The following is a 19,420-nucleotide window of genomic DNA, read 5'->3' as shown; positions in this document are numbered from 1 at the left end:
CCCCCTTTTCGCTTCCTTAGGTAAGCCCCAGGTACCTCACCAATTCATGGATTCCATCCATCATCCCTGAAAACAAGGATGAATGATGAAGTTGGGTTGGCTTCTGTCATTGTTCCTTAGGGTGAGGGCCAGGTTTTGAACTTGGGCCCCCATTCTTGCTCCCACATGTTTTCAGTCCCTAAACCACATGTTCCACCCTCTCAATTTTGAATGTCATCCATAGGATGAGGTTGGACGATATTTTTCTCAGGTTGTTCTCCCTACTAACATTCTCTGTTTCTAAATCTTGCCATGCCAATAATGGGCTTGCCTTATCCACTTCTGCCTATTTAATTAAAGACACAAATTTTTACATGCACCCAATGATTAATGGCTTCTCATTAGATTTCTCTGCCACAAATTAAACACAAACACATAAACAGTCACCAAAGGAAGCTCATTGAAGGGCACGGGTTTTATGAAGCACAGCGATGACATGAATCTTTTATAACTGTTTGCTGGTATAGAATCATAATTACAGCAATCAAGAGAGATACACATCTTTTGTAAGGAAAAAAAGTAATTATAATTTAAAAGCACACAGCTCAAAGTTGCCATCACAAAAACGACTATTATAGCAACTATTTTGCATTTGGACATTTTTTTGGCAGGAGGTCTGGGCATTGTTTATTGTGAGTCAGAAACAGGCACTGAGAAAATATGCAAATTTTTTAAGCAAGAGAAAATGCAGCTTTGAGTTGAGAAAACAGGGTGAATGGTGGAAACTGTCTGGGCCTTGAACACAAATCAACCTTAGCTGCTGAAATCATTTTTGGTCATTGGATGCTGTTATAGCAGTCTGGAGTAAGGTCAGAATAAAGTTATTTTATGCTTTAAAACATACATTCAAGATTAGTGCTGTGCGCCTGAGTCAAAATCTATCTTCTGTTAATTCTGTGTCTATGGGTTGATTCTGAGTAGAAAGACCAGGGAAGAAAGCCATCAGAATGCTCGTGGATCCCATTTTCCTTGGCTGGGCAAGGGCACTGCTGTCGCCTGATGAGGCAGTTCACCTATGGGTCACAGAAGAAGCAAAGGCAAGCCTCCTTCCTCACCCAGCTGCTTCCTCACACTAGATCACACATGCTGAAGTGAAATGAACTCAGCGTGACCAGTTTGTTCCTGTCAACAGGTCTCAGTTGTGAAAAGGTGTTTCTATTAGAACTGCAGAAGTCCAGTCAGTTCTTAAAACAAAACAAAACAAAACACTTCCTAATATCAGTAGGTGAAATGAAGGGAAATAATATGGCAGTGAAGAAAAATGCACTAAAACTGGGGTTGGGTTGTATGAGCCTTGACGGTATTGTTGCCCTCCCCTCCAAATGAAAGATGGGACAAAGACTGGGTTTCAAACTTTTTTTTTAATCCTTTGTTCAAATAAAATCTCCATGACGAAACCAACAACAATGTGGCACATCAAGGATTAGCCTAATGTGGGGATAGGGAGCCCAGAGCCACTTCCTCTGGCTTCCTGCCTCCCCATTGTCTTGTCTTCACTGCCAGCATCTGGACTGAGTGGGTCTCCAGGGCCAGATGTGGAAATGACTGAATCAGGTAATTCAAAGTACTCAAATTCTACAAATAATGCTCTCAGAAGCTGGAATAACCTCTGAGGAAATGGCAAAACACATAAAGTAAACTCTAAGAGCACAAGTCTTAGTGATTCCTCAACTAATAAATCTTATAGAGGCTGCTGACTCATTCCAGTAAATTCCACCATAGGTAAGCTGTGTGGGCATATGTGTTTCAGGTTTCAGGATTAGGCCTAGGGGGTTGGGTGGTGATGAGATAGACTGGACTGAGGGATTGGTCAAATTTTTTATGGCTTTGTGATCTAGCTAAGGCCCAGGACAGATGTGAGAAATGAAGCACAGCAAAATGAATGGTTTGACCCAAATCGACCAAGTGAATGTCAGAGTTAAGACCAAAACCCAGTGTTTACTCTCAGTTCTAATCATTTTCAGAGAAACATGGTGGTCCATAATCCCAATTACATTCAGTGAGAGTCTTGTGTGATTTGATTCATTTGTGAGGCCAATGTCTTAAAATTCAGTATTATAAATCTCTGTTTTCCAATACAGTAGCCACCGGTGACACATAGCTATTGAGCACTCAAATGCAGCTGGAGCAAACTGAGATATGATATAAGGATAAAGTAGACACTGAGTTTTTGAAAACTCGATCCAAAAAATGGTACACTATCTCATTAATAATTATTTATACTGATTGCACATTGTAATGATAATATTTTAGGTATTGGGTTAAATAAAACATATTAAAATCAATTTATCTGTTCTTTTTGTTTCTTTTAATGTGATTAGCAGAAAGATTTTAAATTACATACGTGTGACTCACATTCTACTTCTTCTGGGCAGCCCTGTTATAAAATGATTATTCTTTATAGAGGAGTCCTTGCTCTTTATAGAGGAGTCCTTGGAATTGGCAGAGCTAGCAAAATCTCCCCTCTCTAGCCCATTTTCTCCCAATTTATTTAAATATAAGGTGAGACTATTTGGGCTCTGCTAGTGGTAATACTATTACTAATAAAAATAGCTACCATTAGTTGAGTCTTTTCTATGTGCCAGGCACTGTGCCAAGTGCTTTATATTTGCCTCATTTACTTGTCACAACAACCCCATTATCACTAAGTTTTATTATTTCCACTTTACCAATGAAGGAATTGAGGTTCAGAGAGAATTAGCTACCAGCCAAGGTCATAAACTGGTTAAGTGGTTGGACTGAGATTCCACCCCAGGCCACTTGCATTCAAATCTCAGGCACTTGAAGGCCATACAATTCCTCTTTGCTGGAACTAATGCTCCCAATGAAAATACTGCTCTCAGAATTCTACAAATTCCCACCATGTTTAAAGGCACTGGGGGGAAGATAGAACACACAGAGAGGGGCAAAATGGTTGCAGTCCTCAAGGATGTTACAATACAGTAGGGGTAAGCAAATGCACAATGAAATACATGGACAAAATAAAACCCGATGGGAGATTACAAATGAATTTCTTTAGACAGAAGAGAGATTGATTCTAGTTGTGGGGGAAAAAGAGTTTCATGGAAGAAAGCATTTCAAAAGGAACTCTGAAGATGAGTGAGTTTTCCCCGAAGTTAGGAACAGCTTGGGAGAGACATTCCAAGTGGAGGAATGGGCAGGAACCAAGACACAGAGTGGTGTGAGGGGATCAGTAAAGACTCCAGATTGGCTCTTCGTACATGGCCAAGGGGCAAAGAAAAGACCAAAGAGATAGAGTACACCATGCCTTGGACAAGCAGGAAAGTGGGATAAAAGTAGAAACGACTTGCATACCTTGCGTTCTTGACGATGCAGTCAGAGCATTTCTTAGGTTGAAAAAAAAAAGTCTTTAGGTGTGATTTCAAAATCAGAGATAGTTTTGTACTATAGCACTGTGTAGAATGCTAAAGCCTTTTTGTCTAGAATCTGGCATAACAAGCAATAACACTACCACCAACAAAATCAGTCCCTAAGGCCTTCCAGTAACTACTCAATCTTCAGGAGCCAAAGGAATATATCCATATGTAACAAAGACACCATTGGGAGTGGCCACCCCTGGTGGCCAACAGTCTTCCACATTCTGGGATCTCCATCAGCAGAAACAGAATGCTTCTCACACCCTGCCCTCAGCCCAAACCACACTCTGGTCAAAATGTTGGTTTTCTTCTATTCCATTACAGGAAGATGTGTCTTGGTGACAATATATTCACTCAGGAATAACCATTGGTAACATTTATGAGGCAGCCAGAAAAGAAAAGAACAGTTTTTACTGGACAGAAGAGAGTGAATAATTTTATTAGGCAATCTGTTGGAATCCCTTTTTTGATGTCTGCTTTGTTCTTCAAATGTAATATATAAGACAGAATTCACTCCTCACGCCCTTGACACAGTGACTAGAGTTTCTCCTTCCTCTAGGGCTGCTTATACTTGCGTCCTTCCTCCACTAAATATACCAGGACTCAGAATGTTTGCTGTTGGTTCTGTTTTCAAAATCTTCCAGGACATTAAAGCCACCAGATAAGGCCAATTGTTCTGGAGTAGTTTAGTGATTAAAATGTGGTCCCAGTCCAATCCCAGCCTCATGGTTAAAATGTAAGGGGATGCGATTAGGGACAGGAGGTGTGTGAGGGGTAAATTTACCCCAGGTTAACTACCTTTTGCACTTTTTACTACAGACTCATAACTATAGCCCAGCACTCGCAAATCCTACTCCTCCTGGGACTGGCCCTCTTCCAGGAGGCATTTACTGACAATCCTGGAAATACCTTGGTGGCATGCCTTTCATCCACCAGGAATATCTGGTTTTCCTAATTTTTAATCACACAGAATTCATTGCTTCCTTTCTGGCCTTTTAGAACTGTTTTCTTGGATCTTCTTAATGAGATTGCAGTCTTTGAGATATTGGGCTTTATGGAAGAAGATCCTTCCTACAGGCTTGTCTTGAGTTGCTGGGAGCTGCCTGGAGATTTAAAAATGCACAATGACTGTATAATGTGATTTGTGTGGTTAGGGTGAGAAAGAGGAAAAGAACAAATGAGAGGGTGGACGAGGGCACAGATCATCTTCAAAAGGACAGGGACAGGCTATGGCCAAAGCTGGGATTTTCATTTCTCATTACAAAGGCAATGTAGACTAGAGGAACGCTTCTTTCTGATCTTTCTCTTGAGGCTGACTTAGCATTTTCAGATTCCTCAGCTCCATCAGCATGGGCCTTATGGATTTTTCTTATTCTAGTGCCCCATCAGTGTTGTATTGAGCTTGGTCTTGCTGACACATTTAAGTAAATGTTTTTCCTTTAAGATGTTTGAAGACTTGGGTCTTCAAAATAGCTTCTCTTCACAAAAGAGCAAAATATATAAAGTTGTTAGGGTTGCCTTTCTACACTGCCTTATACTCTCAGCCTTCCTTCCCATTCAGCAGCTTGTTCACTCTTTATGCAAACATCAGTTGAGTTCCTACTTGGTGCCCAGCACTGTAAGGTTGTGAAAAAAGGAGAGGAGGTTTTGACTCTCATGGATTTTACATTCTGGTTGGAAGGAGACAGACCCTGTATAAATAAATAAATACTCATTGCTTCTGGAAAGGGCTTTGGACCTCACTGAGTGGGACAGGAAGCCACTCTAGGGCTTAGCTCCATGCAGAGGAGTGGAATGGTCTTTAAAAAGGCTGACTCTGGCTGCTGCATGGAGAGTGGTTAGCAGTATGGAGACTAGTTAGAAAGCTATTGGAATAGCCCAATGAGAGATGATGGTGGCTTAGATTAAGGTCACTAATCGGAGAGGTGATGAGAAGTGGTCCCATTAGGGGACGTATTTTGAAAGAAGAACTGTCTGGGTTTAATGACAAATTGGACAAAGGGTATGAAAGAAAGAGAGTAGTGAAGGATGGAACTAAGATTTTAGGCTCGAGCAAGCAGGTAAATAGAGTTGAACTGAAATGGGATGTAGAGCCTAGGGCTCAGGTTAGGTGTAAGTGAATGAAGGGTCCTGTTCTGGATCCTCTCCGATCTCCAAGTGGAGAAGTCCAGGTGGCAGTGACATCTAAGAGAAAGAGAAAGATGGAATTCCACAGTTGGAACTTGTCACACACATGGAATTCAGCGCAGCAGTCTGCATAAGCATGCCAAGGGAGTGCGTGAGAGTGCATGAAGACAGAGAAGATTCATAACTGAAATGGAATGGAATAACTAAGAATTGAATAGTTGAGGTTATTTTGTTTAATGTTATATGTGCTAGTACTCCAAACGCCATTACAAAGGCTAGAATTATATCTAATGGAATCTCTATCATTCTACCTCACATTGTTAACTAAATTTTTATAAGCATTTATTGGCTCAAAAAAGAGGACACCAAAGTTTTTGGCCTGAGAAACTGGAAGACTGTAGTTGTAATTCACTTATTGGGGGAAGATCCGGAATAGATTTGTGTGGGGTGTGGTCAGGGCAAGAAATCAAAACTTGAGATAATTAAATGGAGATGTTGAATAGGCTGTTAGATATAAAAGAAGGAATTCAGGGGAAAGGTCTGGTTTGAAATTAAACTTAGCGTTATCGACATCTAGATTGGATTTAAAGCTATTGTACATTTCAACAATGAAGGAATGAATGCCATTCACATTCAAGGGTGTGAATGTAGCTAGAGAAAAGATAATCAAGAACTGGCCCTGTGGGGTCTCCAATGTCTAGAAATGGAAAATATAGGGAGAAATTGGAAGAGAGACAGTGAAGCAAGGGAAGAAAAAGGGGAAGTGTTGTCTAATATACCAAATTATCTTAAACATTACAAGTACTTAAAATATCACATAATCACAAATTCTTTTATTTTTAAAAAATATTTTATTTATTTATTCATGAGAGACACACACAGAGAGAGAAAGAGGCAGAGATACAGGCCGAGGGAGAAGCAGGCTCCATGCAGGGAGCCTGATGTGGGACTCCATCCTGGGACTCCAGGATCACACCCTGGGCTGAAGGCAGGTGCTAAACCACTGAGCCACCCGAGCTGCCCCACAAATTCTTTTATAACTTAACACAAATATATGGGGGCACCTGGGTGGCTCAGTTGGTTAAGTGTCTGACTCTTGATTTCAGCTCAGATCATGATCTCAGGGTGGGGAGATAGAGCCCCCCCATCCAACAACTCACTGGGTGTGGAGTCTGCTTGGGATCCTCCCTCCCTCTTCCTCTGCCCCTCTCCCTCCCTCTCTAAAAAAACCCAAACAACAACAAAAACAACTTAACACAGGTATAGAGTCCCATAGATTTGATTTCTATTGTCTCTGTATATAATTCTAAATCTCCCCAGGATTACAGATACTTAACTTTAGAAATAATTATACCATCCAAATAATTTCAAGGTTGCTTTTCCAAAGGAGTATTTTGGAATTATCTTTGCAGCTATATATTTCCAACTAATTAGTATTGCACATTGACTAGAGATATTGGGAAGGTGTGATATCAAAGCTGCAGACATCACGGTGTGGGTTCTCACCCCCTGACTGCCATGCTGAGGTGCTCTTTAGTCTCTCTTTCATGAATTTAAAGGGTAGAGGGTAGGGTAGGCACATAACTCAGCTCCCAGGTGTTGAATTTCTTTACATTCCTGTCAGGCTGGAGTCTTTAAGTGACCACAGGGAGCTATAGCACTTGATTGGACTTTGCATTTCTTTATCTTTTGAGCTTCTGTCAAGGTCTTTTGCTGGAATTCCAAACCTAGGGTTTGAAGAGCCTTCCAAAGGGTCTTCTGTGGATAGAACCTAGGGATCTGTGAACTTGGATGGGGAAAAAAATTACTTTATTTGCATTAACTTTTAATTCTTGAAATTATTAATTATTTAATTATTTAATTATTATTAATTATTTAATTCCTTAACTTGAAATTCAGGAGTTTCTTCAATCATTTGAATGTAGGCAACAAATCACGCTCATATCAGTCATACCCTGACTTTCAATCACAGATATAATCACAGATATTATTATACTGCCCTACAATTATTTCAGATATCTAAAAATGTTATCTATGCTCCTCACTACTTTATTTTATTTTTTTTTCCTCACTACTTTAAAATTGCATAGTTCTTAGATCTGACACTATATCTTTTTTATTGTTGGTAAATGAGCACAAACATGTAAAACTGTATTTCAGTATGATTGGTACCCTTTGTAATCTTTTGTATTTTATTTTATGTACTTATAATTTTTATTTTATTTTGAGGAGGGACTTTATTAGACCGCCAAAGGGGAATATGGTGCCGAAAGGCAGAGAAACTCTGGTGTCTCTGAATCTGTGTCTTAGCATTCTTTCCATATACTTCTCACTCCTTAGCACCACGTAACTCCTAAAGATAATGTAATCATATTCTACTGGATATCTTGGAGGATTTAGCCAATGAAATTCTCTTTGTTCACAGTATCTTTTCTCCTCTGAGGTTTTACATTTTTAGGTAGTGAAGTCTGCTATTATTGCTTTTTTCTCCGTGGCTTCCAGGTTTTGAGTATTTCCTGGAAAGACCTTCCCCACTACAAAGGTATAAAAGTACTATACTCTCCAACATCCTCTTCCAACATTTTAATTCTCTTTTTGTTTTGTTTTTTTTTTATCTAGCACTTTTAACCAATTGGGATTTATTTTTATGTCTGTTGTGATGTGTGAACCTGAATAAAGGAAACCTTATGTAAAACAGAGTTGGGGGATCCCTGGGTGGCTCAGTGGTTGAGCATCTGCCTTCGGCCCAGGGCATGATCCTGGAGTCCCAGATGGAGTCCCACATCAGGCTCTGCATGGAGCCTGCTTCTCCCTTTGCCTATGTCTCTGCCTCTCTCTCTGTGTCTCTCATGAATAAATAAATAAAATCTTTAAAAAAAATAAAAATAAATAAAACAGAATTGGGAGGCCCAAAGAGGGAGCTCTCATGCCCTGCTACAATTGCAGACCCCAATAGGAAGAGGACAACTTTCCTACTCCAGCAGGCAGGGGCGGAGGGTGGGTGGGTGGGGGGATGTGGGGGTGGAATTTCTCCTTGCTCAGCAATAAGCTCAGCCAATAAGAAAATACCATAATTCAGTCAATGGGAAACCATGACCACCCTAGATTTTGGCTTTCCTTTAATAGACTTCCATTCAAAGCAGCCCCTCTCCTTTTCTCTTTAAAGTAAGTTTCTTCTCCTTTTACCTCTGGACTTGCCTCTGGTTTGCCATGGTTTATGTGTCTTGGATTGCAATTCCTCTGCTATTCCCAAATAAACCCATTTTTGCTGGTAAAATAACTGGCTTAAAGATAAAAATCTTTAAGGTCAATAGATGTAAGGATCTAAGTTTTTAATTTATTCTCCTTCAATGGTAACCAAATATTCCAAAACCATTCATTGAATAATCAATCTTTTCCTTATGTACCATTTTTTAGAAGCTTTGTTGAGTTTTAACTGAATTTATTGTGTAATAGATTCTACATATTAAAAATATGTAATTGGATACATTTTGACGTGTGTATACATCCAGGAAACCCATCACCACAACCAAGATAGTGAACTACTCTTATTTCTTAATATCTTCAATTTTACTTATTTATCTTTTGAATAGTCAGCACATTTACGCAGTTGAAAATGTAAAGACATAAAATGTTTTATTGTAAAAAGTTTCATTACTCATAGCCAGTCCCAGCCTTAATTGCTCATTTCCCTCTCTAGAGGCAGTGTCATTAGTTTCTTTTGTATACTTATAGAGATGTTTATTTACACATATATTTAATTTTAAAATTTAATTTGATTCATTCTGCCCCCAATGTGGGGCTTGAATTCACCACCCTGCGATCAAGAGTGGCATGCTATACTGACTGAGCCAGCCTGGTGCCCCATATATTTATTATTATATAGCAATTATACCTCAGTAAAATTGCTGGAAATATGGTAAATGAGGAAAAGATTGACTACTCAGAAATAGAAATATTTATGCACATATAAGCAAATATATGTACTATATCCACATAAAATGGCATATAATACACATTTGCACCTTCCTATTTTTAAAAAAATATTTTATTTATTTATTTATGAGAGACACACAGAGAGAGGCAGAAACACAGGCAGAAGGAAGGCCCGTGGGGGGTCCAATGTGGGACTTGATCCCAGGACACTGGATCATGCCCTGAGCCCAAGGCAGACGCTTGACCACCTAACCACCCCGGTGTCCCCCTGTTTTTCTCTTACTAATATATTTTGGACATCATCCCATACCTACATTTAAAAATTTCTTTATTCTCTTTCACTTCTTAGAATCCTATTGTATGTATATACTCAACAAATATTTATTAAAAACACTATATATGAAGCACTTTTCTAGGCTCTGATATAATAGTGAACAAAACAAATTCTTTCCCTCATAGAGGTTATATTCTAATGAAATCTATCATAATTTATATAATCAGTTCCCTAATGGTGAATATTTAGGTGGTTTTCAATCTTTTGCTGCTATAAATGGTGCTGCAGTGAATACCTTGTATATGTCATTTTACGCATGCACAATATTGAAAGAACACAATTCTAGAAAAGGAATTTATTGGTAGAGGAATACATACATTTGTAATTGATATGATCAAAGTATTCTTGATAGGGGATTATCAATTTATAACTCCTACCAATATTGTATTGATAGTGCTGGTCCTCCATGCATTGTTCTATGTGGATTCTTATTTTTTCCAATTTTAATAGGCAAAAAAATGGCAAATCATTGTAGAATTATGTGTTTCTTCTGATTGACAACACTAGGCGTCTTTCCATATATTTAAGAGTCATTTCCTATTTTTTTTTCCTTTTTATCTATTGTTAGTCTTTTCTTGCTGATTTGTAGAATAGATGTATTAGGAAATTTTGGCTTTTCTTCTGTGATTTAAATTTCTAATATTTTGACCAGTTTGTCATTTGTCTTTTGATTATGGTTATTATTGGTTTTGCTATAAATAAATTCTGATTTTTATAAAATTGAAATGATCAATCTTTCCTTTTGTGGTTTAGGGAAGGTTTTTATAGCACTTAGAAAATGTTTCCTCACTGCAGGATTATAAAAGACTGCCATGAATTGTTCTTGAATTTTTATTACTTCATTCTTTGAATTTAAATATTTAATCACATGAAATTATCTTCCATAAAAGATCTAGCCTAATTTTTTTCCATATGGCTTTCCCAACACAACTTATTAAATAACCTTTCTTTTCTCCATTGATTTAAAATGCCATCTTTATAACTATTAAATTTCCACATATAGTTCCTGCCTTTCTACTCTGATCCATTGATCTGTCTTCATCTTCAGTGTATCAATACCACAGTTTTAATTACTGTAGCTTTATAATATAAAAACCTTTTTTTCTTTACTACTCTTGTTTTTCACAATTGTCTCCACTATTCTTGCTTATTTTTATGTATACTTTAAAATTAGTTTATATATTCCAATATCTAATAATTTGTTGGGACTTCCCACGAGCTTAATATATAGCATTTTCTTTTTCCACATTCTGAACAAGTTGAGAGAAAACATAAAGAGTTAGGCTTATGGGAAATGAAAATATAACCTTTGTTAAAGACCAAGGGTGAGTTGAGTAGCTAAATATACCTCTAAAGAAACTTGTAAGTGAGGCAGATACCTTGAATCAAAGGTAACCTCTTGAGGTGGGAGCTGTTCAGGCAGGACTTTGGAAACAATGCTCCTTGTAGTCTGCTCACTTCCAAAAAAACAAAACAAAACAAAACAAAACAAAACAAAACAAAACAAAACAAAAAAGGTATGAACCAAGAAGGTTGATTTTATTTTTCCCAAATTTGTCAGGCGACACAAAGCAGGAGTCAGTAGGAGTAGGAAAGAGGCCTTGAAAGTTACCCCTCCATGGGAAAGGAAACTGAAGCTTTCCCTTCTAATAATTTGATGCTGGTAGGAGCTAGTTATTGCTCCACTTTTTAAGATGAGAGACATAATACACAAAGATGTCCAGAAGTGATACAGAGACACCTTCATCTTCTACCTCAGTTTATTCCATATGCAGTCTTTCTTGACTTTGACAAATCCCCTACATTATTTATTTTGGAATATCCTCTTACTCCAACATAAACATGATAAGTTATAAATTTCTCCCTTGATCTGGGTTTTTTCCTTCATTAAAATGATTTAGAAATAATCTTTAATATAATCTCACAGACAAATAATCCTTGGTTCAAACTCCAACTGCTTCCAGTTGCAATTTCAGCACTGAGTTTAGCTTTCTCCAGTGGTCCTTGTTTTAGGACAGCATCATCTACTTTTCTTGGCATCTGCTACACAGTTTGGCTCTGACTCTCTCACCTCAAATTAATTAACCCCAAAGTGATGCCAACCTGCATGCATAGTTCCTCTATATGGGGTGTTTTTCTTGACCTTGACTTGCTGGTGTCTATAGTATTATTGCTTTGGATCTTAAAACTGGAAGAGAAAGACCCGGCACCTTTTCGGATTTGCTGAACTTGTAGCTAGAATTAAACAAGGCTAATTATCAACCCTACACCTGTTCTACTACCCAAGAGATCTGGCTGCACTAACACTGATCTGCCTTTTGGAGGAACGTGTCTCTTCAAGGATCACTGAACCCCTCCTAATGCACATGTTCCTCTGGTTCCCCTTAGCCCTCAACTCTTGTGCTCCAACTTGAGACACATGACTGTGGAATTCCAGGGCAGGGGCTTTATTCCCAAACATATGCTCTGAAACAAAATAATGCTTACTTTTATATAATTGTATTAATAGGGCAGGTGACCCTAGGAAGAGAAGAATAATCTTAAATGTATGTCATTACCAGAATCAAAAGAGAGGAATGAATTTATTTTTGAATATGCTGATGAAAAGGAATTCAACTTTGTTGCATAACCTCCTAAAGAACTAATGCAAGTCATGATTATAACAGGCTTTTATGGTCAGACCGTTTGTGTATGTGTGTGTGTGTGTGTGTGTGTGTGTGTATGGTTTTCTCTTTCTTTCTTTCCTCCTTTCTTTCCTCCTTTCTTTCTTTCTTTCTTTCTTTCTTTCTTTCTTTCTTTCTTTCTTCTTTCTTTCTTTTATTCTTAGTTTAAAAAATCATTATCTTTGTGCTACCAAGTTCAAACACACTCCACTTAAGAGCTTGTTAACGTTCATCACAGCATCTGTGTTGTATTTTGGGAGGTCCATGAAACTTAATTAGAAAGAAAGTTGGCTCTAATTTCATCTTTTAGTACCCCCCACTTGAAAAAATAAAGACTGGCTGTTTGAAGATCCTTTAAAAAATTATTCTTTAGTTTCCTCTTGATTTGTGTTTATTGCTCAAAGTCTTCCCAGGGGAGGGCTGGAGGCAACCGTAGGACAGTTAAGGCGTTCTGTTCTATCCCTTTTCTACCCAAGGGCTCCAGATAACAGCCCTGAAGAAGGGAACACATTCAGGCTTCACAGCAGGATGTCAGCACTTTATAATAACCTCTCCCACAGCCCGAAGCTCCCAGCACTATTCACTTTGTACTAGTACCCTTAACCCAGCACAAAGGAAGACTTTGAAAGTCCCTGGACCCCACATCCCTGCTGAGAGCCCAAGGATGCAGGATACTGCACAGCAGTCTTCAAAAAGCCCCCTAATTTTATTTCCATCTCTGATTTCTGGGCCAGAGTCTTCTGCTTGAACGAAGGGGAGAACAGCTGTGTAAATAAATACAGATAACTGCAACAAGCTGAATGCTTTCCCCAACTGCCTGCTATACTCATATGGGCGCTCCCCTGATTGTGTAGGATGGGTTAAGACATGCAGCCAAAGTGATGCGATATATGGTATTCTTCAGGGAGGAAGAGTGTTCTATTTAAATAGGGATGCTGGGTTTCCAGGTAACCAGAAACAGTTAACTGAATCCTATTATTGTAGTTAGGAACTTTCAAAAAGCCTGTTTTCCTAAAATCAATCAATTACCCAGAAAACAATTACTGAGTATCTACTACACACAAAAAAAGCATGTTTCTGAATGTTTATGGGGACACTTGGCAAACCTCAGCAAGGTTTGTCTGTGCTGTTAAGCCTGTGGATCAGAGTAAAGGGATAAATAGTGATTAAAAGTATAGTTTCTGAAGTCAACTGCTCTAGGCTTGAGCTCTAACTCCATTGCCTACTTGCTGTGCGGCCTTGGGCAACTGGCAAACCTTTTCTGAGTTTCAGTGTCCATATGTCTAATATTATTTTCCATATATTATCATTGTGAAAATTAAATGATGTAATGCACAGTGCCTGTCCCACAATAAAATTTCAATATAAAGATTAGCTATCATATTAGATAGGGCATAGACTAAGCTGATGTAGAAAAAAAAACTGACCTCAAATTCAGCAGCATAGTATAATAGAGGTTTATTTCTCTGTCTAGGTCCAGGAGGTCTGGGGCTGTAAGGGCATCTCTGTCAATTTTAACAAGTAGCTTCATATCTAAGGCCTAGATGGTGGCTCAGCTATTACCACATCCCTGCCAACAAGAAAAGGAGAGGGCCAGGGAGAGTGTACTTATTCCTTTTAATGGTACAACCCAGAAGTGGCACATACTATCTCTTGTTACGTTCCATTTGCCAGAACTTAGTCATGTCATTGTGTCAAGCTGCATCAGAAGGGTGGGAACTGTAGTGTCTGGTTAGCCATGTGTTCAGCTACAACTCATAATTGCTATTGTGTGAGATAGTGGGCTGCAAACCATCCCAGCCACCGCTGTCATTGTTAGCTAGCCATAAGGCTAGTGATAATCACTGCTATAGGAGTCTGGGAAGATCCTAGGAGGTAGACTCTTGTACACATTGGTAAGGGAAAAAAAATTCCAGTGGAGAGATAGAGAGCTTAGAGACATCAAAGAGGGGATTTGTTTGGAATATATTGAGAAGCCTAGATTATCTGGAGCGTAGCATGCAATAAAATAATTGTGTGGAGAGCCAAGCCAGAGCATAGGTTGGCAGCAGCTCATGAAGGGCTTGAGACATTTATACTCTATTTTTCAGGCAGTGAAGAGATATACAGATTTCTTTAGTAGGGGAGGGAAAGATAGGGGATGGGCTTTAAGAACATATGGAATAGCCGTGAATAGGTAGGATGTGAATGAGCAATTGGAGAAGTCATTTTAACAAACCAGAGATAAGATTTTGAGGGCCTGACCTGGGCCCTGGTGATGGTGAGATTACTAAGAGCCAGTTGGGAGGCATTTTTGGAACTAGGATCAACAGGATATGAGAACCGATGGAGTACAGGTGTGAGGAAAATGGGTCAAGACCGACCCCAGAGACACCTGGGTGGCTCAGCGGTTGAGCATCTGCCTTTGGCTCAGGGCGTGATCCCGCAGTTCTGGGATCGAGTCCCACATCGGGCTCCCATGAGGAGTCTGCTTCTCCCTCTGCCCGTGTCTCTGCCCCTCTCTCTGTGTTCTTCATGAATAAATAAATAAAATCTTAAAAAAAAAAGACTGACCCCAGATTTTCAGCCTTGGTTTTCATCAGTGATGCCATTAATAAGGACAGGGAAGCCAGGGAGAGGGGAGAGAAGAGCTAGGGTAGGGTAAGATTTTGTGGGCAAGTAAAAGAGTTTCATGGCACCCTTATAATGAAATTTATTTATTTTTGATAATTGTTTGTTTACTCATTCCTTCACTAGTCTGTAAACTCATCTATAGCTGCAAAACAAACCATTTCAAACTTTGTGGAATGAAGTAGGCGAAAAAGGTCATTTATTATTATTATTATCTTTCATGGTTCTGAGGGTCGACTAGACTTGGCTAGGTGATTATCCCTGAGTCTCTCATTCAGTTATAGCCAGACAAGGACAGAGGCTGGAATTATCTCAAAAACTCTGATGTCTGGTAGTTGATAGTGGCTATCAGCTGAGCCGTCAGCTGGGCCTGTCGGCCAGGACATCTCTATGTGACCTCTCTGTGTGGCCTGGGTTTCCTCACAGCACGGGGATCGGAGTCCAAACACACATCCCAGAGAGAGCCATGGAGAAGCTGTGTTGCTGTTTATCACTGCATCACTCGGGCATTTCTACTGCATTCAGTTCATTAGAAGTGAGTTACTAGGGCCAGTCATATTCCAGGGCTTGATGAGGGGAATGGGAAAAATGTGTGGACATGTTTCAAGCTACCGTGCTCTGTGAGGACAGGGCCCTAACCCTGCTAGTTTTAAAAACCACTATATTGGGACACCTGGATGGCTCAGTGGTTGAGCGTCTGCCTTCGGCTCAAGGTGTGATCCCAGGGTCCTGGGATCAAGTCCTGGATTGGGCTCCCTGCAGGGAGCCTGCTTCTCCCTCTTCCTATGTCTCTGCCCCTCTCTGTCTTTCATGAATAAATAAATAATTGCTTTTTTAAAATAAATAAAACCACTATATTACCAATACTTAGGAAAAAGTAGTATATGGTGTGGTCAATGAAAGTTCGTTGAACAAGTGAATGAAGAACAAAATCAATGTGTTTCAGTGCCACAGATTATTCGCGATAAAGACTAGGGAATGTTGGCTCTTCTTGTTGATTATTAGTGGGCCACCTGTGTGGCCACCATGTCTACGTGCCAGACTCGGTTTTCAATAGCTGCCACTAACACCACGGGCGGGGCGAGAACATTGCGCCTATAGGGTCGTTGGCTCTTGAGTATGGCCCAAGTGGATCTGAAAGGTGTTAAAAGATAAACTGAGGCATATTAAAAATTTTAAGAGTTTATATGAACAAAAATCTGCTTGAATGGGTAGCATCCAATCGATCAAGACAGAAAGGAGCTCCAAGGAGCTGCACAAAACGAGAGACTTCTATAGGTAGAAGGGAGCAGAACAAAGAAGTTATATGAGGCAAAAAAAAAGCAGGTTGGTTATTGCAAAGCTACTTTCCTTGGCTCATGCTGATCAGGTGATTCCTGACTAAGATTCTCCTTCTCAGAGGCCACAAACTATAATTCTCAGTTTGGTGCCATAGGGCTTAGCATAAGCCTCTCCAGTCTGGTTTCTAAGTCAGAGCCATTCTCATCTCAAACCCAGTTTGGTTCTTAAGTTGGACCCAGCTCGACCAGGACCAGTTTCAAAGAAGACTCAGTCTGACCCTGGCCGGTTTCCCAGCCAGCCCACCTCCAGATGCAGCGAGGAAGCAGCCAGCTCAAGGGGCAGCACAGGTACCTATGTTTGGTTGCTCTGTTGCTCCTGGGGGGATCCTTGGGGTCTCCTCGGTTCCCTCTCCTGATACTAAAACTGTTAAAAGATAAACCGAGGCATATGAAACATTTTAAGAGTTTGAACAAAAAACCTGATTTAAATTGGGCAATATTCAGTCCAGTTGACAGAAAGGAGTGGCAGGGAGCAGTACAGAATGAGCTGTTTACAGGTGGGAGGGAGCAGGAACAAGGAGTTACAGGAGGCAAAAAAAGCAGGTTGGTTATTGCAAAGTTATTACTTTCCTTTAGGGAGCAGCAGGGTCTTTCGGGCGATGACCCAGCTGACCCAACTTGTGCTACCAGGTGAGTCCTGAGTTAGACGGCGAATCTGGGAGAGTTTGCCAACGTGGGGCTTAGCGCAAGGTATTCTACTTTGGGCCTGTTGTTTTGTTTTTAACAGAGGCAACACCTGAGTCAAATCTCACATCCTACAAGGGACTGATTTCTTTTACTGAAACATAAAAGATGGGTATAGCCATTTTTTCCCCCTAATGCATAACAAATTACCATGAATTTAGTGGCTTAAAATGACGCTCATTTATTAGCTCATAGTTCTGTAAGCAAGAAGCTTTGGGTTCTCTGCTTAGGGTCTCCTGAAGCTCAAATCAAGGTGTTGGTCAGGTTTCATTCTCATCTAGAGCTTAAGGCCGTCTGCCAAACTCATGTGTTTGAAGAAAAATCCAGTTCTTTGTGGTTATAATACTGAGGTCCCTCTTTCCTGGCTGTCAGCTGAGGGTCACTCTCAGGGATAAGAAACCATCTATCTGCATTTCTTGCCAATGTGATCCCCTCCATCATCAAAGCCCCAGCAGAGAATTTCTCTCTCATTGAATCCTTCTCTTATGCTTCAAATCTCTCTGATAGTCTGTCTCTGATCTCTAGACCCAGTTTTAGAGAGCTAGTGTAATTAGGTCAGGCTTACCTGGATAATCTCCCTATTTTAAAGTCAACTGATCTGGGGACTTAATTACGTCTGAAATTAGTATTTGAATAACTAGGAGTTCCCAGTATGCATATATGAATAACTGGAAGGTATGTGTACACCAAGGGCTAGGAATCTTGGAGGCTATTTTAGAAGTCTGCTACCACAATGGGAAATTCCCCAAACAGGAAGCTGTACAGACAGTTCCAATATTGGAAATAAAAACTCTACAAATGTCTACCACAGGAGGCAAGAGAACAAATGAAGACACAGGAAAAGTAAAAGGCAAGCATCTGAGATTGAAGTTATGAATTCTACTAAGCAAATACAGATGGACAAAGCAGTGAGGAGCAGTGCTGAGAGCCTGGCCGAGGTTTGTTGCAGAAAATGTCACTAGAGACCCTTGATGTTCTTAATGAGTTTCTTAAGCAATTAGCGGCAGCAATGAGTATAAAAAGATGAAGCTGGAAAAATTGAATGGAAATGTTTGCATAGTATGAGGACTGACAAGGCAAACAGCATTGGTCATGTAAATAGAGGATCATGGTAAAAGTGCCATTGCAAGAAAGGAAGCTGGAGATCTGAATTCTCCTTAGCTATAAGGTGAGAGTTTTTTTTTTTTTTTAATTTTATTTATTTATTCATGAGAGAGAGAGAGAGAGAGAGAGAGAGAGAGGCAGAGACACAGGCAGAGGGAGAAGTAGGCTCCATGCAGGACCCTGATGTGGGACTCGATCCTAGGACTCCAGGACCACGCCCTAGCCCGAAGGCAGGTGCTAAACCACTGAGCCATCCAGGGATCCCATAAGGTGAGAGCTTTGCTCTACAACCCAGCAATTGCACTAGTATTTATCCAAAGGGTACAAAAATAGTGATCCAAATGGGCATTGCACCCTAAAGTTAGTAGCAGCAATGTCCACAATAGCCAAAATGTGGAAAGGGCCCAGATGTCCATCAGCAGATGAATGGAATAAAGATGTGGTGTGTGTATAAATAAATAAATAAATAAATAAAGAAAGAAAGAAAGAAAGAAAGAAAGCCTTAAGCTATACGTCTGAAATTAGTATTTGAATAACTAGGAGTTCACAGTATGAGTGTCTGAATAACTGGGAGGTATGCATACACCAGGGGCTAGGAATCTTGGATGTGATGATATAGCCTTAAGCTATATATTCATATGATGTATGTATATATGTATATATATATACATACATCATATGAATATTACTCAGCCACCAAAAAGAATGAAATGTTGCCATTTGCATCGATGTAGATGGAACTAGAGGATATTATGTTCAGCAAAATAAGTCAGAGAAAGACAAATACCATATGATTTCACACATAGGCAGAGTTTAAGAGACAAAACATAAACATAGGGGAAGGGGAAGAAAAAATAAGATAAAAACAGAGGTAGGGAAACCGTAAGAGACTCTTAACTCTAGGAAACAAACAGGGTTACTGGAGGGGAGAGGGGTGGGGGATGGAGTGATGGGCATTAAGGAGGACACAGTGAAAAAAAATCTTGGGTATTCAGTGAAGTTTCTGTTTTTTTTCTTTTTCTTTCTTTCTTTTTTTTTTTTTTTTTTGATTGGTCTCATGTATTTTTGCCCTAAGCATGCACAAGGTTAGTATTACCCTGTGCATGCACAAAGTTAATATTCAGTCAAATACTCAAAAAGACCCCTATGTTGAGCTCTAAAGCTATATCTCTGTATTGTTCTGTTTTCATGCCCTGCAAATTTCAG

The sequence above is a fragment of the Vulpes lagopus genome, chromosome 3 (genome assembly GCF_018345385.1).
Source record: "Vulpes lagopus strain Blue_001 chromosome 3, ASM1834538v1, whole genome shotgun sequence".
NCBI classification, from domain to species: domain Eukaryota; kingdom Metazoa; phylum Chordata; class Mammalia; order Carnivora; family Canidae; genus Vulpes; species Vulpes lagopus.
This window is presented reverse-complemented; position numbering follows the sequence as displayed.